Source organism: Pteropus medius, unplaced genomic scaffold, assembly GCF_902729225.1.
Source record: "Pteropus medius unplaced genomic scaffold, Ma_sr-lr_union100, whole genome shotgun sequence".
NCBI classification, from domain to species: Eukaryota; Metazoa; Chordata; class Mammalia; order Chiroptera; family Pteropodidae; genus Pteropus; species Pteropus medius.
The window spans coordinates 25171228-25189962 of record NW_024355205.1 but is presented as its reverse complement, the minus strand read 5'-3'; the positions used below and the strand labels follow the sequence as shown (position 1 = coordinate 25189962).

At 31.0% G+C, this 18735-nt stretch overlaps 1 pseudogene; it reads left to right on the top strand.

The window, feature by feature from the left end:
• Nucleotides 1-2618: 2618 nt before the first annotated feature.
• Nucleotides 2619-2737, top strand: LOC120598978 (uncharacterized; annotated as a pseudogene).
• The last annotated feature ends 15998 nt before the right edge of the window (nucleotides 2738-18735 follow it).

Sequence of the window (18735 nt, the reverse complement as noted above, 5' to 3'; positions counted from 1 at the left end):
TTTTTTTTTCTTCTAGTTCACTTTTTAATTTTTTTCTTCTAGTTCACTTTTTAAATTTAAAAAATGTTTCTATAAGAAGCATTATTTTTTACTTTAAGATACATTAAAATATTACTTTAAAAAAGTTTTTTTATCTGTTGATGCCTACAAATGGAAGCCACAATTTGAGAAAGGTCAGAGCTGGATGGTTTTTCTCTCATCCACCTGGCAGCTGAGACTCCTGGGGCTGGTGAATTTCTTGATAAAGTAGCTTCTTCATTCACACGCTGAGTACCATGATACTTCTTTGCCTTTTTCTCCCTTTATGACAGGTTATCCTTCTTGATCTCTCCATGTCTGAAGGCTTCTCACAGAATAGTAATAAAAAAAAATAAACGATCCGATTAAAAAAATGCGTAGAGGACCTGAACAGACACTTCTCCCAAGAAGACATACAAATGGTCAACAGACATGAAAGGTGCTCAACTTCACTAGAAAAATGCAAATCAAAACCACAATGAGATACTATCTCACACCTATTAGAATGGCTATCATCAACAGGACAAGTAATAACAAGTGTTGGAGAGGTTGTGGGAGAAAAAGGAACCGTCATACACTGCCAGTGGGAATGTAAATAGATGCATTCACTATGGAAAACAGTATAGAGTTTCCTCAAAAAAAACTAAGAATAGAATTACTATATGATCCAGCAATCTCTCTTCTGGGTCTTTAACCAAAACACCTGAAAACATTTACACGCGAAGATATATACACTTTGATGTTCATAGCAGCATTACTAATGGTGACATGGAAGCAATTGAAGTGTCCTGAGATAGATGATGAAGAAGATGTGGTACATATATACAATGGAATATTACTCAGCCATAAGAAAAGATGAAATATTGCCATTTGCGAGAACATGGATAGATCTTGAGATAATCATGCTAAGTGAAATGTCAGACAGAAAAAGCTGAAAACTATATGATTTCACTCATATGTGAGATATAATTGAAAGCAACTATGAAACATGACAAACAAACAGAGACTCATGGACATGGACAGTGGATTACTGGTTACCGGACGGAAATGGTGGTAGGGAGAGGTAGATAGGGGTAAAGAGGGTCAAATATTTGGCAACAAAAGGAACTTTAACTCTTGGTGGTGAACACACAATGCAATATATATATATATTACTAACTGTTGAATGATACACTTGAAACTTATTTGATTTCATTACTCAATGTCACCCCAATAATTAAAAAAAAAAAAGTTAAACTTCTTATATGATGGCTGGCTTCCAAAAAGTACAATATGAAAGGTACAAAACCAGGTAGAAGCTGTGCTTAGAACTCTGTGTCACTACTTGATGTTCTATTTGGCACAGAAATCACAGGGCCTGCTGTGAATTAAGGGTTGGAAAAGTAGACTCCACCTTTGGTGCATAAGTGGAAGGATTACATTGCAGAAGAGTATGTGGAAATGGGAGGTCTTGTATGGCCATTGTTAGAAAACATGATTTCCCACAAAGATGAAGCTTTCAGTAAACAAGAATCTGACAATATTTTTCTAGGCCAATCAAAAGGCAAAGACAAAACTAATTAGTGTGCTTGGATAAAAATCTGTGAGGTAGAATCATTTTATTAGTCCTTACTACAGCCTTAAGAAAACATTCCTGTGATTATACTTTTCTTTTTGGTAGTTCCCACTAAGGAACTTTGTACATAGTTAACTAGAATTCTGACATGTCCTGATATGAGGAAACAATTATCCTAATTAACACAGAAACTTGGTGCTAAAATATAAGATAGTAAAATGGCTTGTTGACTAGTTACACACATGCGTATATACATGCACATCTCCATTTATGACGAGTTTTTGGTGTGCTTATTAATACTAAATGAAAGATAGTGTAATTCATTGCATAACTGCGGGAAACAGTCTATCAGGAGAGATGGTTAAGAGTTACCTAGTTATCTCCAGACTTTAGCGAGAGGTATTAAAGTGCAATCAAATCATGCTATCAATGAGTAGCCATCATCTGGACAAGGGTATCAGAAAGGAAATGAAGAAAGTACATTTGAGAACTTGAAGAACACCTAGAATTTCGAGAGTAACATAATGTTGAAAGGGTCCCTTAAATAGAGAAAATACCAATTAAAAAAGTGAGTTTGTTATCATTATATGACACATTATTATCAGGGTAGAGAAAGAGTTACTTAACGAAGATGGGTAGAGAGGCTCCAAATGTGAGAAAAAAAATCCAACATATTTTCAAAGAAAAAACAAAACAAAACAATAACTTTAATAATTTTAGGGGAAGACTTTTGTTTTGTTTTGTTTTTAAATGGGAAATATAGGCATTAAGAAGTCTTTGACAAGATGACACTTTTCTAAAAGAGAAGGTAAAGGAAAATATCTGGTGTCAAATTCTATGCTGGCAAAAAGAAAATATGACTGTCTCTGATTAGGGGAAAAAATGTTCAGAATTAAAACACAAAATAGTCTTAGATTATAAAATGAAAAAAAAAATTAAGTAAAAACCTGATACAAAAATTACTGTTATGAAATAGACCTCATCAAGATTCTCTGACAGCTCAAATAAAAGAAATTTGTTAACTTCTTTAGTGAATTCTCCCTTTTAAGAGAGCCATACTACCCTGAACAAGCCCAATCTCGTCTGATCTTGGAAGCTAAGCAGGGTCAGGCCTGGTTAGTACTTGGATGGGAGACCACCTAGGAAGACCAGGTGCTGTAGGCATAAAAAATAAGGGATTGTAAGCTGTGACCAGGTCTTTGCAATCTGTGAGGTCAATCAAGGGGTTATACCAGAAAGGATGTGTCACAAATGAGTATCTCCCAATAAATCAAACAAAGAAAGCTATTTTAAAAATGTCTTTGTTTTTATGAACAAGTGCATTTAACTGTTAGCTGTTGAATCCAATTATTTCACCACTCAATATAAACATATCTAAATTTTATTTTTCTTAAAAATAAAAACATTCCCTGGCCTTATTATGAATTTTATTTGTGCCTAACCTAAGCTTCTATTTGCTAAAAATTTATGTCAATTTACTATTTTCTCTATAGCCATCGAAATCAGTAATCTTTGTCTGACAAATTCACATGAGAAAATCTTATAGCTTCTTTTTCTCCACAGGATCAATTTTTCTTTCACAATATGTGCAATAAGTTCATATTCAAAAGTGCTGAAATGGAAATAAATCAATTGAGCAAACCAGACTGTTTTTAAGGAAAAACATTTGGATAATAACTTAAATTTAATTGTAACCGGAAAGTGGTTGCTTCCATTTTAGAGAAATGAACAGTCAGTGCTAACGTTTAACTTCGAGGCTGTGCAGAGCCAGGTACGAGGATATGAGAGAATTGTTCAAGTTCCTGCTGAGCAGAGCTTTAAGAACTTGTCAAGTAAATCTAATATTTTTCAAAAGATGTAATATGTATCAGTGCATAGAAGGAAATTTAAGAAGCTATCTCTGGATTTGGCCCAAGGAGAAATACAAAAAAAAAAAAAAAAAAAAAAGGAAAAAACAAAACCAGAGATAAAGAATGCCCTAAAAGGTTTTATTTTTCTTTTTCATTTTTTTTTTAAATTTAAACTGACAATGAAGTAGGACTAAAACTTAAAAATAGTTACGTGTCTCAATTTCACAGATGAAGTAGAATAAAATATTTGAATGCTCCAAGTATTGCTGGATTTGAGAACCAGAGTGTGATAAAATGTTCTTAAGATTTAAACAATCCAGAATATTTATATAATATACTTGTTTACTATTTAAATGAATATGTTTTTACAAAATTTTATTGTTCTCTTTCTGTTCGATGTGTTAGGATATTTCAGGAATATCATATACAGATATATTATTCAAGTGACAGACCTAAATGAAAGAAACACTTTTCTATCTAGTAAGAACTTCTACATGTTTGATAGACTGAAATATTATATTTATTCTACTGTCATGTAGACAGAGAAAGAAGCTGTTGTAAATACATTTGAAAACTTCCTTAAGTATTTATCCATTTATCCACTGATGGACATTTGAGTGGTTTTCATCTCTTGGCTAGTATGACAGCACTGCTATGAACAGGGATGTGCAAATATATCTTTGAGATTCTACTATTATTCAATTACTTTAGATCTATATTCAGAAATAGGATGTTTATACTAGTTCTGTTTTTTTATGAACAATCAGAATGTGATATACACATAAAATGGAACTTTTTCAATGTTAAGAATGAAGTCCTGTCACATGGTACCATATGGATAAACCTGTGGACATTACACTAAGTAAAATAAATCAGTCTCAAAAAAGCAAATACTGAATGTTTCCAGTTACAAGATATCCAAAGTAGTCAAATTAGTAATAGTCAAAGTAGTCAAATTTATAGAGACATAAGTAAAATGGTGATTAGCAGAGGCTGAGGTGTGAGGGAAAAGAGAGTGGTTGTTTAATGGATGTAGAGTTCCAGATTCGCAAGACAAAAAAAGTCTGGAGATCTGTTTCACAACAATGTGAATGTACTTAATACCACAGAACTACACACTTAAATAAATGATTTTAAAAAATGATTAAGATGACATATTATTGAATTTACACTTGAACCTATATAATTTTATTAACCATTGTCACCTCAATATATTTAATAAATTTTTTAAAAAATTAAAAAAATGATTAAGATGATAAATTTTGTGTTATATGCATTTTACCACAAATAAAAATGTAAGCACTGTAGAAGTCCAGGTTATTTGAATTTGTTCTTATCACAGTCATCTCAACACTTCAATCGTTTTTAAACAAAACTTCCTCATAGAGACCATTCATGTAACTCTGCTTAAAATTTCTAGCACCCTTCAACCCTACACTAGTCAAGTTCTAAATTATCACAGTACCATATGTTATTCATAGCATTACAACAACTGAAATGATATACTTTTCTTAATGTGTTTGTTTATTGGCTTACATCTCCTTGAGAAATCAGCTCTAGGAAAGAACAGTCTTTGTCTGTCTTACCTTACACGCACTCTTAGAATCATGTCTGGTGTATAAGAGATGCTTAATAAATGTTGTTCCAATGAACAAATAAATGTAAAATTTCTGGTTAAGTTAAATACATTAAATGTTTCTGTTATATGACTCTTTGTGAAGATCTTTTAAGATACAGGCAGATTGAATTTTATTATATTATAGACCTTATTTTGAAGGTTTAGATGGCTGCTATATAGCATATGTTTAGTTTCTGTCCTCTCAATAATATTCTCACTTTATCCTCTGTAACTAATTCTGCTCAAAGGCAGAACATTTGTTTCTTCTCTTTTTATTGAAAAATTAAACAATGGAGATTGAGCAGATGTAGGATTTGTCAAAGCAATCAGTGTCACAAGCATCTTTAAAGAATTATATTTAGTTTATTCATACATCATGCAACACATAGACATGGTCCATTTAGAATTTCTGTTAAGAGACTGTCAGCGTAGCTAAGAAAAAATTGCACACACAAAAAACTTCCACTGTGAGGCTGATAGTATTTTAAGGACAAAGTCATTATGTATCTAAATAATTAAATAGGTGAAAATAATTTACATAGTTTGTAGAAATATTAAAATATATACTTCACTCATACTTTTTATTAGCACATTAATATATTCTAGGGGGATCTATGATGATATCAAATTGCTATTTTGCTTGCTGTGTATACTTGGAGTCTAATCAAAAATTAGCTTTATTCTTAGAAAAAAATTTATTCTCATATTTTTTAAATATTGGTAAGAACTTAACATTTTTACTTGTTTCTACATATTTGATATGAAACATTTTAGTTATTTTTTTAAATTTTAGATGTCTATAATCATCATTCAAAAAGATGACAATGATATTAAATTGTCATTAAGCTTAACAACAAAGTAAAATAGAATTGATTATGCAAAAGCAGCACCTGGTTTTTAGTATCTCAGTATTCATATCTTTCAAAGTGTAGTTATACCAGATTTTATTTTGACAAAGAAATGACACATTTAAATATAGTAGTGCTAGTTCTATGAGTAATTATTCACCAGATAATGCAAGCTTTAATCACATTTTTACATTGAAAAACTCTTTTATCAAATGATATAATTGAAATAAAATCTAATTATTAGTCTAATAATCAATACATAATATATAACATTTTTCTATATTGTATGCAAATCTCCATATTTTTTCTTCCATTTCAGAGTTTCTTTTACTCTTCTGGAAATTAAATTTTTCATAAGACCATTAGAATAATTTTCTTCATCCTTGCAAATACTATTTCACTATAAATAATATCAATGTGCTGTCCACAATTAATAAATGTAATTTGATAAACCATCAGTAAAAAAAGAGTTTAAAATTATGCCTAGTGTATTTTATCTTTTCAGAATTGTTGAAAGTAAGTTACTTAAAAGCTAGACTGCATTTGCTAAAAAGATATTATTTGCTTTAAATATCACCTAGATCCTTCTGATGACAAAAAGATTATAACAAAATAAGGAATCTTTTTTCCTCCAAATTCAGTGAATCAAGTATTCTTTTCTTCAACTTTCCACTTGTAATGTGAAATGTGGAGAGAGGGAAGCCATTATGCAACCAGACATGGGAAAATATCTTTGTGCTTAGGATAATAGATCAGAAAGATGGAAAGACTCTGAACTATTGCTTTTATCATGAAAATTCTTCACCAGCCTGTAATGTTTACCTCTTCTCCTGTGAAAAAATAAAAATCAATCCTTATTCAGTTAAACTACTGTATTCAGAATTATGATATGGGCTGCCAAATATAATCTTAACACATTCAGGACATGCATGTTGGCATTAAGTAAGTGTGTGTACATATATATTTTTAATATCTATAGTGCAAAAAAATTATTTGGCTGGAGTATATTTGGTCAAAATAGCACTGAAACTTCATACTGTAAAATCTTCTCTTTTTCTTTCTGTCTCTTGATCTTTCTGACTCCCCAGATAAATGTCTTTTGAATATGTATGTACATATTTACAAATATATATAATTCTAATATTCATGGACTACATGACACATCAAAAGAACTGAAGGTACACATCTATGTGTCTTTGAACCTGGAATCAGACAGAGGTGGCCAACAACTTGATCCCTGCAGGATGACTGGACCAAAAGACTTCCAAGCACAATAGATCCCAGAGCCTGGCTTAGTTGTTGAAACTAAGCACTGCGGTAAGACTCACACAAATATAATAAGAGATTAATGGAAGCTGCACCAACTGTATGGATCTATTGCATATATGTACTATTAAGGGTAATGACATCTGGCTTTATGAAAATTAGTTTCTCTAAGAATAACCTGAGAATCATTCTGCCTTATTATTATTATGTTACTCTGTATATGATGTTGGGGAGGCGACGGAGGATGTGGAGGGGACAAGGCACTTATCTGTTGGGTTTCTCTCAAAAGAGTAAATAACTGGTATTTTTGAGTAGGCCCTGCCCTGCAGTCTCTCGGAGGCAAGGTGGTCTGCAGATAAACTAACTGATCTTGCTCCAGGACTGCCCTTTTCTGCTCTCCTTGAAAATTAGTTAGAATTTTCATTGCTTCCCCAGAAGTAACCTTTTTCTGAGCAATGGAGTATCTTTATGACTAGACTCCTTTGCAACTGGATTCATGCCTAATTCTGAGATTCAGTTAAATAGTACACTTGGCCAAAGACCCAAAACCTTCCATTGCACTGAAACCAAGGCTCTATCAGTAATAAAACTATTAATTTGTCCTCAAAATTGATAATATTTGCATTATTTCTCAAAATGTTCAGAACTTGATGGCAAAAGACACCTGTAATATGCACTTGCTGCATTCTTGATGGAAAACTTTTAGCAAATTATTCAAAATTATATTAGCAAAATATTTAGTAAAATATTCAACTAATTTTTTGAATAATACTCTTTTATTCCTTTATTTCCATATTTATGAAACTCCCATTCTTTGTAAGTTTTTACTTTTTAATATTTATTTACATAGTCTTTCAATATCTTTCTTGTATTTTTCAACTCTTTGTTTTTCTGCTGTATTTTAAATATGTTGTATTTTAAGTGGATTTAACAGCAATTAATTATAATTCACTAATTCTTTCTGTGTCTCTAGGAGATACCTATGTAAAAAAAGGAATTTATGTTTCTGGAGCTGCAGATTTTATTTCATTCATTCTTATTGGTTCAATTTACTTGTTATTGTGTTATGACTTTCAAAAATAGATCAACTATTTTGTATTTTCTATCTTTTTAATTTTACTGGAATTGACATTGTCTATAGTATTTTAATTTTGTGGCTCTCTTTCTTAATATATGCTTCCTTCCTTATATAGTTTGAAATACTGCTAACGTTATAATAGAAAGTATTTTTTTCCCTTGCACTGAGATCTCTTTTGCCTGATTACTCATTTTATGATGCCCCTAAAGAGACACAAGGGTATGTGATATAAGAAAGACGAGAAGGATGTATATTAAAGGACATTTGTAGATAGAGGTAAAATAATTGAAAGAATTGTCATCTGTTAGTGCCAGTTTTCTCTTCTCCTTCAGTGGGATACATGTCAACAAGTTATATTTATTTGGCCCTCTCCTCTACTGTTAACTCATAAAACTTTTTTCTTAATCTTTTTCATGGTTTTCTTTTTCTTTGTCTACCTTGTCAAATATCGATGGTTTTTTCATCTATTATTATTTTTTCTCCTCTAGTTTTTTATACATTCTCTTTAGACAACCCATCTAAAGTTATAAATACCACCATGAATATAAAACCATCAGTCAAAATTAAATGTGCCTGCTGAGTTTAGATTTCAAAATACCTACTGGCTATCTTTTCTTTGGTAATCCATAGTGACATAAAACCCCTTGTATCTTTAAATGTATATATATCATAGTTGTCAATAAAAAATCTGTGAATTAGCTTTGACATTTCCTTCTCATTTGCTCCTATATTGTAAAACAAAACCAAACCTTTTTTTTTTTTTTTTTTTGGTGGAGGAGAGGAAATGAAACTTTAATATTGCAATTCCATCTCCATTTCCCCTCTCCTTCATGTCCATACTGTTGCAGAAGTTAATCTCTAATTGTTTCTCCCTGGGGTCACTGCTGCAACCTACTCTGAGGTTGTCCTGACTACTGGACCAACTTCCATCATCGTCCATACCACTGCTCAGGTGTTTCTTCTAAATGCCCTAATCTTACTGTGAAAGGGTTTGAATATACTCCTGTATAGGTACAGAATCTGAGGCAAGGATTATTAGAATACATTAAATAGAGTGGTAAGAAGATAAATTTTCTCAAGATATGAAATTTCTAAACATAAATTTTAAAAGCTGAGCTATGCAAGACTGTGATATAAAAGTCATGCCTTATATTAACCACAGAATGATGCATTGTAAGTAGCCACATAAAAATTATTTTCACAATTATTCTGAGAGTGATGAAGAAAGAGTCTAATTTGGTTCTGACTATTTCAACTTGCTCAAATTAATAATCATACTAATTTGTTGTATATTTATTGAACTTTTCCATTGGGAATGAATTTCAACTCTAGTTAATGCTTATATACTTATATAAATGAGTATAATGTCATAAGATATCTGAAGGTTATATTGCAATTGTATAAAATCTATACATTTCATAAAATTTGTTTGTTATTTAAGCTTTTTAATTAATATTGGCATTATCATTATTACCTAATCTTGTATATTTCTTGGATGATCCTTTTTCTTGTTTTAAATAACAATTTTCAGTTTTTCTTTCCTTATTTATTTTATACTATAAAGTTTCAGGATTGTATTACAAAAAATAAGACTCAAATTCAAACTGTGATTCAATTTTATCATCTACTCTGATGGTTTTACCCACATTTTAAAATCTCTGTGAATAAAATGTGTTCTTTCGCTTGATGTGGATTCTTCCTACACTTTCTTCTTGCTTGACATTCACAAGAGCTTAATTGGCACACTCTGGCAAAGAAGCCCACTAGGTAAAATGCTGACACAGAGATTTCTTTAAAAGCATCCAAGGAGACTGGTTATTATAATAAACCTAAGTTTTCAAAAGAAGTAGATAAGAGGATATAAAATAGACAAATTCAGCTTGCTGATAAAGAGTATGCGTATAGACAGACACTTGTATTCAACTTTTTTTAAAAACTTCCTTCTTGTTAAATAATTACTTGTTTCTTTTATATTTTTCATCTGGCACAAACATGATACTTGAACAATAGGAAAAGAGACCCAGATAAGAAAGTACCAAAATAAGGCAAATTATCCTTATTCTGTACTTCACTTGACTCTGTAGTCTTAATTCAGATTTATTTCATACTGATGTATTATGAATTGATAGGCTGCTCTTCAGTGCAACTTGTAGTTGTGAATATAAACAGTAGCTGAAGCAATATAACTATATTTTCTAATCATACTGGCAGTGTCAACTAACAGCTTTATGATGGAAAATAAATTTGATGCAACACTTTGGCACAAAGAAAAAATAGGAAGACGAGTAAAAACAATAAAAGTAAAATGCATCAAACATGGAATCATAAAATTAATTCTTCTGACATATCTAGATCATCTAGATGTTATAGGAAGGGCAAGAAATTGGATCTCTGGATCCTGACCTTTGTGGCTTCACCATGAAAATTAACTTTAGTAGAACTAGGTTCAATAATTTTGAACCTGGTTGCCCTTACCCACTAGACTTAAAAAAAATTGAAATACAGCCATAACTGCTGATAAGCTTTCTGATCATAGTAATATTTATTTTAAAAATTGTTTAAATCTTAGAATATATAATGTCCTGTTTTAGACTGTTGCATCGTATAAAACCATGTACTAAGAAATTCAACAAAATTCTTTATAGTTCATCAATTGTTTACTCTGCCATGCTTTGGCAATTTTTAAATTACATAGGGTATTTTAATTAAAAACACCGTGATATCATTGCTCTTATCAAAAAAGCAACATGGTATTTATTATGTCATAATAACTATATATCTCTGAACAATTATGTAAGTTATACACCTCATGATGCTGAGTATTATCCATTTTTGTCTGTATAGATAATTATCTTTACTATCCTGCAGGAAAGAGGTATTCATTGTCACTGTTAACATGCTACAGCCTATACGACCTAAGTGTGTAGAGTCATATCTAGATACAATGATCATGATACATTTTTAATAATAATGTTTTCTTTACCTATAAGGCCAACCTATATTTTTAAAAACAATATATTTTAGATACCGTCCATGTGTTCATAATCTTGCCACACTGATTTTATTTGTTTCTGTTCTGATTCATTTAGAAAGTTCTAATTCTATATTTGCATACAAATAGGAGATGTAGAAAGGTAAAATTGACATGAAGAATTGCTAAATTATTTAAGTTTGGCTAGGTTAATGGATGAAGTAAATATCACCTGGATGTTGATACTTAGCAGAAGCTTATAAAAGGGAAAAATCCAATTCAGTAGCTTATAATTGAGTCACAATATTTGTATGGTTTATTGGTGTAATTTTGAAGATTAGGATTACTGAATATAAAATAATTTTAGGTACATGGAATTTTCATCATTTATACATAAGTAGATAAATAATTTGTATTTTTGAAAAAATATTTTTGTTAAATAATAAACCACATACATCAGTAATAACATGTCACATTTGTGCAAATCTAATAGGCTTTTAATTATTTATTATATTAATTTATTTTCAACTCAAAAATACCAAAAACACTGAATAATGAATAACAAGTATATTTAGTATATTTAGATTTAAGAAGGGATTCACTCTCTCAAGACAATACATTAGTTGTACTTGACTGTTTAATGTGTGGGAAAATTAATTAGAGTCATTTGGAAGATTTAGAATTTATATCATTATCTGAACAGCAGATTAAGAGGAATGTACTTTTTTAACCCTAATAACATTCTCCGTGGATTTATCCTTTTTGAAGAAGGGAAAGAAGTGATGTTATAATAAAAATCTTCCTGATTTGATACCTTATAAAAATAAGGACTGTTTATCAGAGTTTGTCTATATATGTGTGCAGAGGTCAGTAATTCTTTTTTGGTTCCTTTTTGCAAATATGGAGACTAACACAGAAGCCAAGAACACTTTGTGAACATTTGTATGTGATTATGCCTGTAGAAGTTTACATTCATTATAGTTATGTGGATATTTTAGTAGCACATCTGATAATTTAAGTCTAAAAATCTTATTTTAAAATATCACTAAAAAAAGATGTTTAAACATTTTTTTTTCAACTCAACCATGTAGTGACTGGAACTGTAATACTTTAGAGAAGTGTTTATTTTCTGTATAATATGAATAAATGATTGTTGGAGCTTTTAGTTAAAGTATCTAAATCATTTTTCTGAGGAAAACACTTAAAAAGTAAGTAAAATACATAAACAAACAAACAAACAAACCTTGTTAACTAATTTCAGAAATGAGACAACTTCCTTAACAAGCCTATATTTTGAAAGTTAGCATCAAAGATATTAATATTTTATTTCACAGAGCTTTGTATTACTGGAATATAATGGTTCTTTTTTTTTTAAGTCAATTATTTTATTAAGAGAGTTCAGTCACTCAAATGTTAACTGATTGCAGGCACTTGGATCTCTTGAAAGTTCTAAAATCTCACAAATTGCAAAACAGTTTAGAATTGTGACTAAACACACACTAAAGAAAGTTATGCTTTGCTGTATTATACTTTCATTGGTCACCTACTCTTTCTTCATACAGTAAACACATAATGAAGTAATAAATTTGCCTGAAAGATTAATAGTTCAATTATTTTTACACCCAGAAGAGTTTAAAATTTATGAAAGTATGATGTGTCTGCTTCACTCATTATTTTATCTCCAACAGTTAGCTCATTTCTTATTAAAGGGTAGATGCTTAAGATATGTTAGATTAATACAGGAATAAAAAATGTGTACTTACTATGATTAAACAGCATGAATGGACTAAGAAAAGATGGAAATTCACTCAATAATGTCTTAAGGGACCGCAGTCGGCTTTTTCTGTCTTCTTGCAGCTAAGCTTAGTTCTTCCGATTCACTGTTTCTGGAAACACTAGAGTTTACTTTCTAGAATAATAATCTAATCACTCTGAAAACTCATTTGTTGAAACTCTGCTTTAAAGACCAAGTTGTACGGTAAGTGAAGATTACATCCCCGTAGTCATTCTGGACATTTTCTTTAGATCTACCAGAAAAAAAAAAAGAAAGAAAGAAAAAGAAAAGAAAAAGAAAGAAGGAAGACCTGCCATTTATTGTTATTATTAATTATTTTTCTGTACGACTAATAGGTCAATGTCTTTTGCCTCCAGGAGAATTTAAACTTTATGAAAGCATGAACTGTATATGCTTTCCTTGCAATTTTATTGTCAACAGTTAGCTCCTATTAAAGGGTAGAGTTTCTTCGTTGCCCTCAAGCTAAAGTGCAAACCCTTACAGATTCTGACAAGGCTGTTTATTACACTATTCTTAAGTGCCTCCTCTGCCCATCTACTACTCCCTCCTTCTCACGCTAGGCTCCTTATTATGCTGCTTTAAAGCACTGCTCACACACAATTGCCTTTTCCTAGACCACCTCACATCCCCAACTCATTCTGACCTATATCTAAACTAATCCTAATTTAGATATCATTTTCCTCAAGATTATCAATGTAAAATTGGGGCTAATTTCCCTTTCTGTTCATTCTCAACCCGTCTTCTTCATCACAGCAATGTTGTTATTCATATTATTATTATTATTATTATTATTATCCTCTTACTTATATAAGCTCTATATTACCAATCCCCCAGAACAACATCTGTTTCTACTCCATGTTATAATTGAAGCAAGACTTAACTCTTTCCATCCCTGAATCTCCAACTAATATTACATCCCCAATACCCACCAAAAAAGGTTAGGAAATTCACAAGCCATTAGGAAGAAATGTAGATTTTCTTGAAGATTTTGAACAAAAGATTAATGAGATAATACCTTTATCTTGGCTCTAAGCATTTTACGCCAAGATTTTCAAGTAGACCTCTAACTCAAGCTTGTCTTTTGAGCTACAGATCATAGATCTTCCTTTTCTTTGAAACTCTCTTCATTTAGTTAAACATCAAATTTTATTCTCTGCATTATTGCAGCTATGGCAACGAAGGAAGCATGCAAACTTCATTTTACTCCTCCTTATACAATATAAATATTAAAGTAAATAAAAACAATAATTCATTGGAAATCCTCCATTTTTTTGAAAATGGAGGATTTAAAGAAAATATCCAGAATGATTATGGGGATATAATCTTTATTTAACCTCACAATTAAATTTTTAATGCAATATTTCAAGAAGTAAGTTTTCAGAGTGCTTTTGAATCTCAAATTGTGTAAGTAAAATGAAGTGGCCTTATATTTTAAGAAAGAATCTAGAAATGAATAATGAGATAATTTATATAGTTTAATTAAGGAAATATAAAAAATCAGCATCCTCACTTAAATAAATAATTTGTCTTGAGTATCTTTCACTTCGAATGTTGAAATAAAAATATATTTTCTAAAAGTTTAAATTTGCATGAGTGATTATAGTAATAAAGGTTAATATGATTCTTCTTTATTGAACCAACTTTATTTACCTTAGCTTTGTCACATATTTAGGAACAGGACAATTGGCTTCTTTTTGCCTTTTTAAATAGTAAGACACCAAACTGATATACAAATTAAAGATAGTGCTACACTAAAATTTTACTTAGAAAACCTGACTAAGTTGTAATAAGTAAATGAAATGATGATTTCATTATGCATGAAGATTTCTGTTTCTAATCTGGACCATGTCAATAACGCCTAGCTCGGCATATGCAAATGCCAACAGAACATCCATTCTTGGAGAACTTATCAGGCATCTGCAATCTAATTTACATAAAACAAAACACTTGCTCTTCCAGAACTACCCTTCCTTCAGTCTTGCCCATCTCAGTTGGGGATAATACCACGTTCCAGCTGCATGGTCTAGATGTTTTGAAATCATCCTTGACTCTTTTTTTTCCTTGATATATCCCATCCAATGAATCAGCAAATTGTGTTAGCTCTCCCTTTCAAAGTGTATTCAAACTTGAACTACTTCTCACTGCCTATGGTAGTACAACCTTGGACAAAACCACCAAAATCAGTGACTTGGATGACTGCAATATTCTTTTAACTTGTCTCTCCATAGCTGCAGATCTTAATATAACAGCTGGAGAAAATCTTTCAAAAGCTTGCTTTCAATCATGTTACTCTTCTGCTCAAAACCCAAGGGCATCTATTCTCTCTCAGCATAAAAATCAAAGTCTTAATTAAGACAAAAAAAGCCCACAGTAATCTGCCTGAACTCTGCTCCCTTCCTGCTTACCTTTTGCCCTCATCTCCTGCTACCCAGCCTGCCTTTCTGTGTTTCAGTCACACACAGTAGCCTCTCAATATCCAGGCACATGTCAGTCTCAAGGCCTTTGAAGAGACTTGCAGCACTTTCTATCAGATATGCACAAGATTCACTCTCACCGCCTTCAGGTCTTTACTCAAGTATCTCACTGCTGAGACATTCTAGAATCACTCTAAATCACAACGCCTCCTTTTCTATACCAATTTCACGCTCATTTTCTTTTCCTCCAGAGCACTGATCATTGTCTGACATACTATGCATACTTACTATTTATTTGTATTTTACCTGCCTTCCCACCACTGGAATATATATTTCATAGGCACAGAGGGTTTTGAATATTTATTGAATGCTTTATCCCCAGTGCCAAGGACACATAGATGGCACTCAATAAATACTTTTTGAATGAATGCGTTATGGAAGCAAGCTATTTAAACTATAGAATAAATTATGCAGTGTTTCAATTATTAATGTTATATCTGCATAATATTGTGAGGGAGGTAGGATTGACTCTACAATGCCCATCTAGCAGCTGAGGAAAATGAGTGTAAAAAGATTGATACTATTTCCTAAATTAGAATCTAGGCTTCTCAAATTGTTTAATCTTGTTGTATATGTTAAATTCCTATTGCTATTGTAGCAAATTACCACTTAAAACAACAAAAATTTATACTTCTGGAGGTTAAAAGTCTCACAGGTATCTCACTAGGATAAAACCAGGTGTCAGCTAGGTTGGATTTCTTTTTGAGGCTCTGGAGGAGAATCTGTGACCCTGCCTTTTCCAGCTTGTAGAGGCCACCGGCTCATGGACTCCATATCTGTATCCCTCCAATCTCTGCTTCCATGGTTACAGCTTCTCTGACTCACCTGTCTCTCTTTTACATTTATAAAGACATTTTTCATTATATTGGGCACATAAAGATAATCGAGTATAACCTCCCCAATTCAAGATCCTTAACTTAATCGCTTCTACAATGTTCTTCATGCCAGGTAAGGTAACATGGTTGTAGTTTTGGGGATCAGGAAGTGGACCTCTTCAGAGAGCTGTCATTCTTCCAGAATAGTAGCTAATATGCTATATCATATCCTAACTGTAATCTTAATGTAAATTACATATTTATTTTTCTTAGAACGTTTGAATTCTGTAACTTTAATTTATAAAATTATTTCAAAAATTATTAATCTGCATCTTGTACTACAAGATTATTTTCTGTTACTAAGCACCTTCCTTTGAAATGTATAATATATTCAACTGCTTGTGTCTTTTCTTCTTCTAATTATTTAAAGTAATTGCGCAAATAAATCATTGATCGAAGCAACAGTTTCAGTCAGATGCTCTTCTTCACAGCATTTCCCACCATACTCATTTAAATAGGCTTTTTTATGTAAAGCTTCCAAATGTTTCAATATATTTTATTTTCTTTAGTACTTACTATAATCTGTATTTAAATTTTTATAAAACATTTTATTTAAGATAATTATATTACCTGCAATTGTCCTCATGGATATTTGATCAGTAATAGATGAATGCTTATTGTACATCAAAAACCAATTACTTCTCTAAAGTAATTATGATCATGAGCTTTGATAAGTGGACAATTTTATATTTCACATTTTACATTTTGTTTTTCCCAAAATAGCCACTGGTAAACAAAATCATAGATGTGGTAACATATGTTTGAGATATATTATATATTAGATTTAAATAGAAAAATAAATAAATTAACTTTTCTTTTAACCTTTGTAAAATGGAAATGCTGTCACCCCATAAGTGAGTGGCCAATTGAGACAGTTAAGCTTCAGGGTTTGTGCTATTAACAATTCTGTTCTACCTTGATCCTCAAAAATAAAGACGACCTTTAAAAATTAAATTAAAATTTTTGAATAGAAAGTATCTAAATCAAAAATTACTTTTGTGGTTCAATAAATATGTAAAGCAAAGTAAAAATCACTAATGGTGAAGTCGAAATAGAGTACATGTAGTAATGTAGATTTTATTTCTTGAATTGACTAAACAAGAAAGATTTTTGTAAGAAAAAATAAAAACTATTAATTGAAATTGATTTTAGAAGTAATTCATGGCAAAATAAAAAAGACAGTACAGACTGATATTATCTATATATGAGGTATGAATTAGAATTATTCTAATTATATTCCACATACATTCACAGAACAATGAGTAAGATTATGAATAAAATACACAGAAAAGCTGACATTTATTGAATTTTTAAGTGCCTGGCACTGCTCTAAATCTACTGATGTTAACTCATTTAACTCATTTATATTATACTAAAGACTGAGAGCTGAACTTTTCAACCCAAAATTGTGATTACCAATTAATTATAAAAGAAAGACTTTGTTCAAAATTCACAATGCAGATCGATGATACTGTTACTCCATTTCACTCCCAGTCCACACCTGCTTCACAATATTGCCAATCTCCAAATATTTAAAAGTTGCCTTTAACTTTCAGATATTTCTTATTCAGGCAGAGAAGAAACTAGCCTGCAGTGTGCTGTGAAATATTTTGAGCTGATCTGCTGATTGTAACAAATAAAAATAGGATTTGATAAGTACAGACATCTATAATTTTTTTAGTTTAATATTACTTTGGAGGTAAAGTACTTCATCTATTATAAGTTTAAGCACTTAGAAATGTGTTTTATAAAAATAGAAATAGAAGATTTATTCTTTATTATGAATATTTTAATATTATTCTAAACTTACCAACTGTACAAGATAATTTATTGCTAGTATATCAAGTATAATTGTGCCTATACACTTTTGTGCCAGAATCCAAATTACTTATAATAACAACTCTGAATTCATGAGATTTCAATCAGAAAGTCAATTGTTGAGAGAATGCTACAAAAGGAGCTATGATGAGGGAGAGGTATGAAGAGAAGTTTGCTTAAAGATACTCAATTATAGACACTCCATCTCATTTATTTCAAGTTTCAGTTAGATATTTTGTTGAAACGGTGTTTAATGAAATCTGACCTTTTTCTGTGAATTTGATTTAAAATGTTTGAGGAAAAAAAATGTCCTCAGCACTCTGTTATCTAATTTATCAAAATATAATCTGGCAATATAACCTTTTAGATTAAAACAAAAAATGAACAACCAGTTAGCTTCCTCAATTATGCTCTTATATTCAAAATAAACATTTAAAGCTACGTCTATATGTTAAAAGTTGCTGCCAGTGTTTCCACAAACATCTACCTTTCTTTATTACTAGTAAATATATTTCCAACACAATACACAAATGCTTACCACAGGCTGTAATTTCTAGCAGTAGAGATGT